The following is a 14,221-nucleotide window of genomic DNA, read 5'->3' on the forward strand; positions in this document are numbered from 1 at the left end:
GAGTTCATATTCAGGGCATCATTTACCAAGCAGATGTGAGCAAATACCCATCTGCATCAGGCATCCTAATTTAACTTTGGCTTACTTTTTCCTTTGAGACCCACTAGTGGAAGATGCTGAGTCTTCTGCTCATTGTTTCCTTGGCTGGTTTTTGCAAACCAGACCTCGGTGCCTGCCCCACCTGTGTTTTTCCCTTCTGGTGCTGCCTGGAAGGAAAGCCATGTGCCTGACCATGGGGGAGGCCCCCTGCGTTTTTGCCTGGCACCCTGGACAGTGGAGGCACGGCTGCCTGTGCTGGGGAGGCACCCTCAGAGCCAGCCATGAAGTGCCCGAGGTGGTTTGTAGAGCAGGATCTGCCCAGCTTGCGATGGCAGGTACTGACAGGAGATGCACTGATCTCCTTCAGTTTCTGTCTGCTAATTCTTATGCAGGCTTTTTTCCCCTTTGTTTTGGCACTGGCACAAGTCTAGTGCCTCTCCATCACTGCCTTTGATCTACGTCTGAGTGTTTTGCAGTTATGAAAAGTCTGTGGTTAAGGCATAATTGGGCTGTTTCCTTACCCTAGATCTCCAGGAAGTCCACGGTCTCTTCAAAAATCCAAGCTGGATTCATAAGACTAATAGCTCGAGAAAAACACACAAACGGGGCGCATCTTGCTGTGGGCCAGCATGCAAATGTACAGCTGTATGCAGCGGGGCTGTGCTGGGGGCAATCAGATTTGTTAAAATCACGGAAGCATCCTGGAAGAGTTGCTAAGCATCTCCAGCAAGCTCTGGTCTCCTCTGCCCCACGGCAGCCCTGCCCATCTCCAACACAAGGGTGTTCTGGCCTAGGCGGAGGTTGCACGGCCCCTGTCTGTCCCCACATGCACCCTAAAAACATCAAGACCCCTTGCCACCTGCTCACGCAGGAACCAGTGCCATGCCTGCCCCTTCGGGGCACGCACCCTAAAACCTCCCTGTAGACACACACACGTGCCCTGGGGGACAGCGCCACCTGATCCCACACAATCACGGCCACCCATTTAAATAAGACAGGAAGCTGAAGCCAGCCTCGGACCCCAGCGTGCCACTGCCTAGTCTGGAATACTAAATAAAGTCCATATTTTGTGGGTCTCGGGAGATTCACCACTGTGTATGAAAGGGCCTCACCAATCATCTGCTCCCTATTCTGTATACACCCTCATCTACCTCACTGACTTTAGTCCTTCTTTATTCACTACCATATAGCTTGTCTTCACTAGCAGTGGATAGGCAGAACCAGAAAAAACTGCACATTTATTAGTTTTTATTAAAATTACCCGTGTGTCATTGTACGAGTCAGCTGGCTGGCTCTGGCTGCAAGCTCCCCTTCCCAAAACCTATCAGCCAGGAAGCAACGCGCAGTTCGGCAACATGTTCGCGTGGAGCTCGTGACCGTGGCTTGGGGTTTCAGGAAAAGGATTCTACAGGAGGATAGATAAGCAGATACAAAGGCATGCTGCGTGTTTCTTACACACCAGATTGTATCTTAATTCCTGTCAAGACTAAGTATCTAGGCAATGGTGAAACTTCCCCAAGCTAGCAGAGCTCTCTGCATATCATTTCTCTCTAGAACCTCAGAGTTGTACAGATACTACCTTTTGATTGTCATTCACATGTCCAAAACATGTATACAAAATGGCTTACCTAGAAGTGAAAGTATTTCTAAAACATATGTCTTAAGCATAAAGAAAAAAACTCTATTGATTATTTCTCATTACACTTACACCCACTTTATATGTTCTTCCAGTGCCATGCAGATTATGAATCGTGTAATTTCACACTTCCATTTGTAGATAATGATAAGCAACTTCAACATTATAGTTAGCGCACACAGTCCGGGTCAGATCTGCAGCATCATCTCCAGCGGAGATAAAAGTGTTACGTGTACATATTGTATCACACAATCGTATGCACACAATATAACTTCCAGAGGGAGTGGACTGAAAACAGCGCCCAAATCGGGAGTTATGAAAAGGTCCCCGAGTGCGATTGCAAAGCTAGAGATCGACAGAGAAAAAAATTGGAAATTAATAGGGAACGTTATTAATACCAGAATATGTGGGCACTACTATACAGTTTGGAAGGCACTTTCTGGGACCTGTTCAATCTTTGTCTCTAAAAAGAAAGGGAGCCAGGAGCGCTTGCTAAGCTGGTAACAAGGCATATTCTTGTGCTGAAGAAGTGTGAAGCAACACTAAATGACACTTGTTTGAATTATTCTTTCAGAGCCCACTGAGGAACAAGCAGTCACAGAGGTAATACAGAGTATGGTAAAGATAGTTTACTGCAGTACATTGCAATTACAGATCACACAACTATCGTTTAAAATGAAGGGCTTTAAAGTCTATACTTAGAGGTGCTGCGCTAGCTGCTGCATGACTGCTGGTTAAGTAAGTTGCCTAGTCTACAAATAGTTTGGATGCTCTCCACTCATTTGTAATACATAGCTCTGTGCTCATACAGGTTAATTACAATGTCTGAGGGCAGATCGGAAACACCTGTTTTAAAATATTACAGTAATCTTTTCTCACTCTGAGGTAGCTTCTCATCTCAAATGCAAACCTGCCTTGTTTTTTAGGAACTCCTTCAACTGATATTGAAGTCAAAAGTCAGCCTACCAATGGAGCTAGCTGATAACTTTTTGACCACTGGCAGCATCCCAGCTGATGGTGGCTCTCAAGGGCCTAGACTTTTTAACAATAATTCTGGGGGGTTCTGTTGTTCTTGAAAAGCACGTGGGAGGGATAGCATAGTTTCTCATGGATTTGTATAAGATGTAAAGACTGCGGTTAACAGCTCCATTTCTGAGATAAAGTGACGATATCCGCTGTGAGGAAATAGCCCACCTGTTAATATCATTTTCCGGACAGAGCCTGAGGCTAAAGAATGAACTCTTGCAGCCACCAAGAACCACCTTAAATACTACCATCCTCCACCTTTCAAAAAAGGCCTTTCTCTTGAGCCTTGCCTTCTCTGAAAAAAATAAAGTAAGTACCTTTACATAGATTTACACATAAAAATATATGTATGTTTGCTTTATATACACATGAAGTGAAAACAAGACCCTATTAAAAGAAAAACAAAACCCTATTAAAACAAAGCATTACTCCAAATGCACAATTTTCCCCAAGAGAGTGATGAGGCTGAGCTGTTAGTGGCAAACAGCAGATCCATCACTTCAGCCTTGAGCTTGGATATTACTATGAAGAAAGTAAAATGAAAAGGCACATCAAGCATAATGGAGCACTCGCTCCCCGCCTGCCAGAACCGCCGCCCACGGAGAAGAGGACACCCTCATAAGGAGTTAGAGGTTGGCACAACTCTGAGCTCGACGTCCAGGCTGCCTGCAGGCTTCAGGCAGCCGTGATCTGGGGTAATGATTACGAGGCGCTTATTCCTGTCCCAAACCTGTAGGTGTTTTGCAGCACCCAAACTGAGGAGGAAGCGAGGGGATCGCAAGGTTTTACCCCCCAGTACAGCGCCCACTCCTTTCCCTCACCGTCGGAGTACAGACGGGCAGCTTCTCCCCGTCTCCTCTACCCGGTCTTCTCCTCCCAGCGAGAATCCGATTGCTTTGTAAAATGTCACATTCGCATCCTGCCTTCAAACCCAGCTCTACTTTAACTCATGCCAACGCAACCGTGCTGTGCAGGCAACCGTAACGCTGCCCCAGCTTTGGGAGTGTTTTGGCTGCCTGGAAGGCAGGGTGGCTTTGTGTGGAGGTAGTGCTAGGTGGCATCTGGGGGACACTGTGCAGGTTTCCAGGGAAAAGTTTGATGGCGGGGCTGTGCACGCTCGTAGGGGATGGTGAGGTGCCGGCTAAGGGGCGGAGCTGGGGTAGCCTGTGTGGAGCAAAGGGGTTGGTGCAAAAAAAGTGAATTTGGGGTTGCAAAGACTCAAGACCTGGCTAGCCGCTTCAGCCTCTTTCCTTCAGCTTGACTGAGCTGAGGATGGTCAGGCTTAACTGAAGTCTTCTCAAGCACCTCACCACACCATGGCAAGCCTGACCCACATCCAATTAGGGAGAAGGGATGCAGAAAACTCCGGTCTCAATCTGTAATGTCTGTTAAGCAGACTGTGAGTTCCCCTCCGTCCAGAGCAGGCCAGCATAAAAGCGTCACGTTGTCCTTCCCCAAACAAATCACAACATTTGTTTCAATTGAAGGTGTGGCAAATTATCAAATGAAATTACTGAATTCTTATCCCATTATTTTAAAGTAATCGAAGTTCAGAAGGATGCAGGAACTTGTCTTAGCTAAACAAGAAGTAGTGCAACACACTTGAAACCTTGGTGAGAGAAGGAGGCAAAACACAGCCTTTTCATGACCTTGGTGAGTATGTTAATATACTCCCTTACCTACCACTGTACTGTATATAATAAAGGCTATACACCCAGAAAGTCTCCCTCCTCTTTTTGCCTAACCAGAATAAATCAAATAAGATTTTTTTTTTTTTTTAAATTAGAATTAAACCCAGAACACATTTAGCTGGGAGAAAGTTATGGGCTTGAAAAGGGAAGCAGAGGCACACAGGTATGATGGTCTGGTCCCAAAGTGCAGGGGAAGGCAGAGAAAAAAGGGGCCCAAGGGTTCTGTCCTGTATGGGAGAGGTGGTGTGTGCTGTGGGAGATAGTGGAAAGGAGGGCAGGGTGAAAAGGGAATAAAGCGGTTGTGTCCTGCTTGGGAGAGGTGAGGTGTGGTATTGCCCAGGGTGGGGAAAGAGAGAAGATGCAGAAGAGCTGTGTCCTGTTTAAGAGAGATAGGGAGCGCAGCTAGGTAGGGGGGAAAGAGCAGAGTGATTGTTCAACATGCGGATTTGGGGTGTGAGGAACGCAAATGTTTTTCTAGTACAAATTAAAGATACATCTTGAAGTGCACGGCCAGACTCTTCCAACTGATCAGGCACCACTTACACAGTGTCCTGATCTGGAACTGGGATATCCTAGGGGAACAATTGCAACAACTGCACTGAGGATTTCCTTCAGGGTGTGAAAGGTACCCAGGAATTCACTTAGAGAAAAAGTCATGCCATTAAACTGTTGAATGTGGAAGTTGTCTAAGCAGATTTCCTTTATGCTTATTGTCTAATAAGTGCAAAATCCTGTAATTACAAAAAAACCCACCCCAAACCAGAACACCCCCCACAAAAAACCACATAAATAAACAAAAAAGCAACACGCTATTTCTCAAACTCTAAAGCTGAAGGGTTGCACAGGCACGTTCCCAGTGTCCCTGGGTTTGGAAAGGCAACCTGGATTAGCGAGGCTGGGTGGATGTTGAAAGGCCATGAGCTAGTTGGGGCACTGCAGGGTGACAGTTGGGCAATTTATTGTAAGGATTTGGCAGCTTTGTTACCGGAGAAAATGATACTGGATATTCATGCAGGCTATTGCTAAGCTGTTTAAAACAATACACTGATTAATAAATAATTGAAGGGCCTTAAATGAATAGGAAGATATATCTATTGTAATCAAGTAACAAATGATGCAAAATATGGCAGGATCCCAAACTCCATTAAGAATAGGTGTGTGACTAAGTGGTATCTTGACCAAATGCAATGTGAGCCTACGGATAGGTGTGTTACATTCACCGAACAGCCTACAGATGCTTAAGCAATACTTAAATACATAATACGTCTGCCGTTCCCCTCTGTGTCAGACCACTGGAGAGACAAAGGACAAATATCCAGAGTCTCATAGGTGGCCATAGAAGATCCAGACATCATGGAGTCAAATATCAGATTTTGAGAAGTCTTTACCTTGAGATACCATACTGAATAGCAAGTAATACCAGGGAAATGATCCTCCGACTTGAAATTTCAACAACAGCTCATGAAGAGTGAGTAAGCAAACCTGAAATGCCCTGTTAAAATCACAGCCAACAAAACAACAGTAGAGTCTTTCCCTCTTTGTCACACATGTTGCAACTAAAACATGAACTGGCTAATGGCACCATTCTTGAAAAAATACTACATTAGAATTTTCCAGGAGGATGCCCACTCATAAAAATTATATTTCCACTAAGGAGAGGAGAGTTTTGCTGCAGGAGCTGAGAGAATTTTCTACAAAGTATGGAAATTACCTTAATATACTTCACATATTTTCCTCCTGAAAATAGGAGCTGAGTTACAGTTGTATAAATAAAATGTTATTATAATATAGTTAAATCACTAATTCATATAAGCATTAAGTTACATGATTCTCCTGCCCCTTTTCTTGGAAAAAGAGAGAGGGTAAACACATTCTTGCCCCCTCTGAATTAAAAAAGTTGCTGGCAGAAATGAAAAAGCTAAGGAATGAGAGATTTTTTTTTAACAACATTAAGCAAAGCACATGAGCTTTACTGAGAGCTGTTTGAAGATAGCAGAAAACCCTATAGCACATACCATTATCACTTTAATCTACCTCTCAAGTAAACTGTCAATCCCACACACTATCCAAACTTTCCATACCATCTGGCAGGAAGTTTATACAGAACCTGAGAAAATTCCTCTGATTCCAGCCTGGATAGACCTAACAGTGCAATTTGTGAGGTTGATCTAAGCAATACATTTGGATACTTGTCCCACACATATAGCCAAATTTCTTGGCCCTTGGAGAAGACGTTTGGTTTTTACTGAGAGAATGGAGAATGGAAAACAAAAAGTATGCATTCAAGTATTTATTCAAGTATTAGGAACCTGAACACTTGTAGACTATATTCAGCAGGGAGCAGGAGGTTGAAGTCTGGCCCTGCTGGAAGAGATCCAGCAAGATCTCTTCTACAAGACTTACTTAGATTAGAAGAACAAATAAATTCAGTAGTTTTATCAAAATGAGCTATTGCACTGTATGCATGCTTTATAATCAAGCAATAACAGTAATAATGTTCTACAATCAAGTAGCTCCATAATATCCTATAGCAACGCCTCAGGAACTCTTCTGGATGTGATCTGACTTCCAGTCAGGAACATGAGTTACCAGCAACACACGTCTCACTCAGAGACCTAACTTACTACACCGGTGATATGGTCTCAGGATTAGTCCTCTGGCTTTTCTGTAGCTGCTGGAGATGTAAAAATGTGGGCAGGCTTTCAACTCCAGAAGTGCCAAGCACATACGCACTACACAATAACCTGACTGTGCAGGGAAAGACTTTTAAAATTGCTTCATGATACAAATCGGATGCTCTTACTGTGAATTGCACTGCTTCTAATCACGGTTTCCAAATTTCACATATAAATAACTTCTGTACAATATTAGCACCAAGAAAACCACCTGAGTGAAAAGTATACTGCATAATGTGTATGAACGGCATTCATACACAGCCCTTTATATTGACTGAAGCACTATCTGGTTAAGTAGGAATATAGTATCTTGATCAAATATACATATAAAAAGTCAGTATTGCTCAAGTCCAAGTATTTTCTTTTTCTCTCTCTAAAAGAAACACAGCTATGAACCTGCCGGAATCTTTACCTCCTGCCAGAATTGAGCTTCAAGGAAGTTGCTTCTGAGGGTCTGAAATAAATGGTTTTTCACTGCTAGTTTCCAGATTAGCCCAGATAAGAAGTGCAGAAACACCAAGAAAATGGTTGTTATCACAATATTTCCAGGCCACATTTGAAGCAAGAAGAAAACCAAAACAACTCATTTTAAAAGTATTTTTCAAAAATATTACCAGCCAGTTCTGGAAATTCGTAGTATGCAATAGCTTAGATAGGTATTCAAGCTTTGAGTGCTTATTAAATAATAATGCAATCTGATGTGTTGGGAAAAAACGGAAACTTAAACTCCCTAAAACAAAGTCTATATCATATTTAGGACTTTTTTTGGTAAATGCAACCAGTACATCTTCATTGCATGGTTACCCTGGGTAATGTGTATCTGAGCCTAACCAAAATCCAGATATTCTCCCATCACAATTTATATACTGTGATGGTATTTAAATTATAGGTGACTGAGACAAAGTGACTGTGGGGTTTTTATGCTGACACCTTCTGTGGTATTTGCTTAGCCGAGTTTGTCACCTGTGAGGAAACATATGCGTCCTCTGAGACGCATATGGGAGAACATTGGAGGATTATCTGCATTCAAGTCATTTTGCCTCAAGCTTCACTACAAAATGTGTGATTTGCAGCCCAATTTAAAGAAAATCCCACTCTCTCATCCTTCTAAGTTAATTTAACAGCCCTCCTGCTTTGAAGTCCAGAAAGACTTTTTTAATGAGGATAGAAGTAAAATGCTTGGGATAAAACTCATAAGAGCTCCAATTAACAGGCCAGTTACGACACACCTAAATCCCTTTTCTTCACCATTAGCAAAGCAGGAACACCACTAAACCACACCACTGATTTTACCTGGAGAGATTTGTGTGTGTGACCTACAATGCAACAGTGACAGCAGTTCTAATATGACACCAGCCAGAGGTATAAGGGAACTGCTAGAATTGTATAGTTAGAGTGCTTAAAAAAACTACACAAATGCAAATATAGTAATCTAAAGCAAACACAGTCAACTTAACGTGCAAAAGAGGAATTGGATTGCCAAGTGAAAAACCAGACAAGAATATTTTTCATTGAATCATTTAATTATTCAATGCAATGACCTCAAAGTGTGTTATTAACATGAATTAATTTTTCTATTGCAGCTCTCTTTTTCTAGATATCTATTAGTATTTCCAATTTGCAAATAAGAGATGCAGATTATGAATCTGACCCAAAGGCTACTAAAGCCAGCAGAAGTCTTTTCTCAGAGCTGGGAGGGCAAACTATGGGATCTGCTCTGCAAGACAGAGAGAGGATCTACCAATCTTGTTTGTACACCTTCAGACTAAGAAAAAAACATTGTGCTTCCAGCTATCGTGGGTTCATTTTTACACCTGCAACAGAAAAAATACATCAGGTCCTACTTCTTTGACAAAATAATAGCTAGGCAAACCAACGTGGACGGCCATAAGCTATCACTTTCATTATTAAAAATTACATGAAGACCTAAGAAGAGCTGTCTTTGGCTATTTTTGAACATCGACGTTCAGAATTAAAAGAATCCTTTACGTGAACTTTACTGTCTTTGCACCTAATCATGGCTGCACACACTTAAGACAGTAGAAGAACATGAAAGCAGCAAGTCAGGCTGCTGACTGAACTGAACCAAATTGCACATTTTCCCCACATTAGCTGATTTATTAAACTAGCCAGTGCATTCCCAGTGTTAAGAGACAAAGCTTTATCCACATTAGAAAAATCACTGGGAGACCTATCAGCTGTAACACAATGGGTTAAAATTATCCATAATAGTTGCTACACTCATTTCTATTGTTTAACAGCCCCAGGGAAAAAAAACAGAGAACAGAAGTGTCTGGGAAAAGAATGGAAGTAGATTTGAGTTTACAATGAATTTTGTATTTTGCAATGGAGGTTAAAAGGCAGCCTTAAAACGAACAGAGTGAAGAAGGGCAACATTTTCCACTACAGATCAAGCTGTCCAGTCAGCTCATGGTTTCTACTGTTGGCAGTAAGTTAAATATTATCATCATTATATTTCTCTTTTCCTGTAGAATCACTAAAGATGCGAAGGGTCTGCTGCCCTTGCAAACGTTCCCGGAGCCCTGTATTTTCTGAAGAGTTTGGAAACTGCCAAAAAGAAAGAAGTGCCAATAAGTTCAAAACTGTTCATTTAAGAGCAGCATACTAAATTCAGAGTGTAAAAATGAAGAATTGCATATAAAACTGCTCCCAGTGATCAACTAATTGGCTTCTTTTTGCCCTTTACATGAAAAAATCAGGAGTCGCTAACCAAAAAAATGAGCGTTGGTGGTCACATCCAGTTCATTCGCTAATTCAGCGGCATCTGCAGAGCCCGCTATTATTTTGTAAGCTGTTACAAAATCTTGACATTATTGATCAACATCAAGGCTGCCACCATCTTCCATTGACTCACTATTCATGAGCTTATTACCCGATTGATTTTTATCAACATACCATACCGCAGAAGAATGCATGGCTGAAATAGCAATGAGTCAATTTTTCAGCCAGATATTTTCCTTCTGGGAAGCAATCCTTTGGAGTTTTATGCATAATATCAAAGCTTCCTGTATTTCAGAAAAATCCAAGTATAAAGGATTTAGGCTGTCAATTACATACTTTCAGCCAGTACATGAAACAGTTTTCCGCATTTTCAATATGCAGTAGGAAATTTTTTTCATTGACTAGTGGACACAGATTATACAAATCTTTGCTTAGTTAACACCTTGGAGCACAAGCTCCACTACAAATATAGGCAGAGTCAGTGTCTTCAAAGGTTAAAATACGCTGACTGTGAAAAAAATGCATAATATTGACCCATCTTCATTCTCTCAACCATTCCCCTATTAACGATGCTGTTTACAAGCAAAATGACTTTTTCTACTCCTAGCTTAACCTGGCTCTTAAATTAGGTTTTTACTGTTTGCAAATCAGTGGTAACTCACCTCTCCAGAACTGGCTGAAATACCAGTTACAAATCTACTGCTCTCATATCGCTTTTCCCAGAGGAGCATTTGAATCATTTTTTAAAAAATAAAATCACAACCGTCCTTCACCTCACAGACTGCAGTTAAACAGCCTTCATTCCCAAAGAAGCAGCTGCCAGTGCTACTGCACTGACCAGACGGATGCTGAAGGAGCATTGTGTGGACTCCAAGCTGGAAAGACATGTTGTGGTTTTCCAAGATCCAGCTAAGAAATGTGGTAAGAGTCGTACTATTCTGTCAGCGATATTAGGATTTCTTTGCTTAGCTTTACCCTATCTCTCTTTTTCCCTGCTCACATCCATGCATGATTTTGACGAAACCCTAGTAGTGCCTATACCTGAGCAGCAATGAGCACGATCATTATGTGACCTCTCCTCTCACAGCGAATTTCACCTTACACCAGGTAATAGACACAATTAATAAATTCACTTTACAGAAATGCCTCCCCCCTTCTTACCCCTATCCATCCTGTTCTTTACAAGGAGGTTTGTTTTTTTTTAAAAAAAAAAAAAAAAGATTTATCTCAGTAGCAGAGCCTCAATGCTTTTTCCATCAGAGTATCTGTGCTCATACCACGTGGTGCCTGGCTAATGCCGTGCAGTCAATTATGCAGTATCTGGGCAGAGAAGCAATCACAGCACATATGAACGTAACGTTAAAGTAATCACCTGATGTCTCTTTCTTAGCCCAATCCTTCCCACTGCTGCTAGCGGGAAAGGGTCTCTAAAAAATAATCTCATGCCTTTTCTTTCATTCCCTGTCTCCTTCCTTGTTTTAGTAAAATACTTGTTTTGCGTTAAGGACAATTACAGTCAGGCTTATAAAAACGAGGGGGGCTTGTTAGTAATATTCCATTTCATCAACTAGTAGAGCTCTCACTTTTTGCAACACTGATATTTAATATAGCAGTTAGAAAAACAAGCACAATTATACGCGTTCACACATATTGGCAAGGCTGGGCTTGGCTATTCTTCTCTGCTTAAAGAGGGCAAGGAAAACTGTTTACCATACTTGGACTAAAACCATCTAAAGCTGTAACTGGTTGTACCTTTTTAACTTGCATCCCTGTGGGATGTACATATAATCAATACCATATGAAACATTTTCATTATTACATTGCATTTATCATTTAGGAGCTTGCAAAAGGATTCCTCCTGCTGTTTTCATAACACTTGTACCATAGCATTATACAAGTTTGATTGTGAGGGATGGGAAATATTTAAAAATGACAAAACACAAAAGCTGAGTTATACAGCTGTAATTCCTCCGCTCCCGCTGCTAACATTTACCACCCCACCCTCTGGAATTTCTGCTGAAAGCCTCGGCTTTCACTCTCACGGTCAGAAACCTGAATCTTCAAGAAGCAAAGAAAAGGTTATCACTTCAACTCATTCGTGGGCAAATTGCTCAAACTGAGCTGTCAATCAATGGCTGACTCCAGCATCCAGGCTGATTTGTATCCATCATGGGTGTTTACTCGACAGATTCTCACAAGCAAGCTGGAACAGAGAAAATGTGTTTAATGACAGCGTCATGCCGATGACACATTTTTTTGCAGATAAAAGTTTGCATTATGTGTTTACTGTTTGCAGAGCATCTGGAAGACATCAAATGAAAAGGAAGACTTACTTCTGTTTTCTAAGCACATATTCCAACAAAAAAAAAGAAAATATGAGTCCATAGGAAAGCGCTTCAGATGGGGAAGCCTGGATGTAACTTTGCCTTTTCTTCCTGCTCCCTTTCTACCTTCTCTATTTCTTTCTATCCTACTCCATTACCTTTCTGTCCCCTGCTTTTTTTTATTCCTGTTCTTCTCTTACTTTGGAAAAAATATATTTAAAGGAAGAGAAAGCAGATGCACTCATCTCTTACTCCCATAGTTTCAGTGATTTATGAATTTTGAATACGAATAGGGATTGAAACTAATCAACAGATGGTTGGAAACATGAATGTTCATTAATTCTGAATCCCTGTATTACTCTGCCAGGTATTGTTTAGATGTAAAGAATACATGTGTTATCTAATCACCACTTTTGGAAAAGAAAGCTAGCAGTCTCTTTAACTGTCCCATGTCTTATGAAGTGCACATTTTGGACAATAAACTGTGGTACATACATGTATCCTTTGAAAAAGGAAAAAAGAACTAAAACCTGACAAATATCTTTATGAACCTCCAATGCCCTCTGCTTGAAAATCGAACCACCCCAAAATTCCACTTTGATGATAGGCAGGAATAAAATATCTTTTAAGTATTACTATAAACTAAATAATCATTTCAATTTGCAACTCCACAACCTAAAGAAAATCTAAGGCACTCACAACAATAAGCCAACAAAGAAATGTGAAATTAAGTACACTTAGGTAGACATTAACATCTACCAGCAATCTGTGTTATATAAGCAATAAGCTGCTGCCACCTTCTGAAAAAAGCTCAGCATGACTACAAACGTCATCTTTCTCCCAAGGACAAAGTAACACGAGATACACGTTCTGATAGAAGAAAATGGGCAACAAAACGAGTTCTGCTCCAGCATCAATACAAAAAAATCTGCTGCACTTGCACGTTCTTGCTAATCTGAGGGTGGCCTCAACACTTCCAAGCACAACTGTAAGCATGTCATCCTTACCCTAACTCGGGAAAACACTTGGACATCTGCTAACCATCAAACAGGCAAAAGTGCCACTGAAGCAAACCAACGGTACAGTTACTTCTCTTTAGCCATACCCTTCTTCACCTCTTAAATGCCCACCTGCTTGACGAAGAGTCTGCTCTCCTTGGGGACACCTTCCAACCGCAGCTTCCCCGTTATAAAGCAACAGAAAAATCAACATTTCTCTCAGTGATTTCTGCAAGAACAACCCAGAGGTGCTGTCACCATTGCTGACAACCAGGGGCCACCTTTCTGGTAGAACTGGATAGACCAAGGGTGGTGGCATGAGTGACCCACTATGCCCTGTAAATGGGCCCCCACTAATCAACACTGGCTGTGTGCTGATCCAGAACGGGAAGGCTCTGCTCAAGCAGAAGAGCCCCAAAGCTTCGGTGACTATGAGGAAGTGATGACCTGGTACATTTGCTCCTTCTGCCAACTTCAGCCACCATAGTGGCGGCATGAGCTTTCTTTGCGGTTTACGTTCTGGCGGCACAAGTAGTAGCAGCAGGTACAACGGCAGAGCGGTAGCAAACTAGTGTTACTGCTGGCAAATCAGTGCTTCACAGTCTGTACCTCTGTGACGAATAGATCGATCACCTCTCCAAAAATTTCCTAAAAAATAAACTCACAGCATTTCAGCCGGATTTTCAAAACAAAAACAAGATTACATCATCTTACCTGCTGCTGCTCCATCTTCCTATAACCTTTGAACGCATTGACCGGTTTCAACTAAATTTGATAGGAAATTGAAAGTCTCAAAGATATAATTTCTAGAAATTTAGAGAACCCATAGAGCACATCGACAGAGGAAAGCTATCTCCAAAAGCTGCACTGCTGATGGGCCAACCTGCTTCAAAGAATCACTGAACTGCAGTCCCGTGACTTGGGGGAGGAGGAAAAATCATAACCTGAACCATAAGCTGCACGTGCATTTCCTGGGCAACACCTAAGGCCCCACGATGGCAGAGTATGAAAACAGATTTGTCTTAGAAGCAATTCTGAGTTATGCTGGGAACGTGGCCTAAACCAACCCAAAAGTATGAAGGATATTCCA

The sequence above is a fragment of the Accipiter gentilis genome, chromosome 5 (assembly GCF_929443795.1).
Source record: "Accipiter gentilis chromosome 5, bAccGen1.1, whole genome shotgun sequence".
In the NCBI taxonomy this organism is placed as follows: Eukaryota; Metazoa; Chordata; class Aves; order Accipitriformes; family Accipitridae; genus Astur; species Astur gentilis.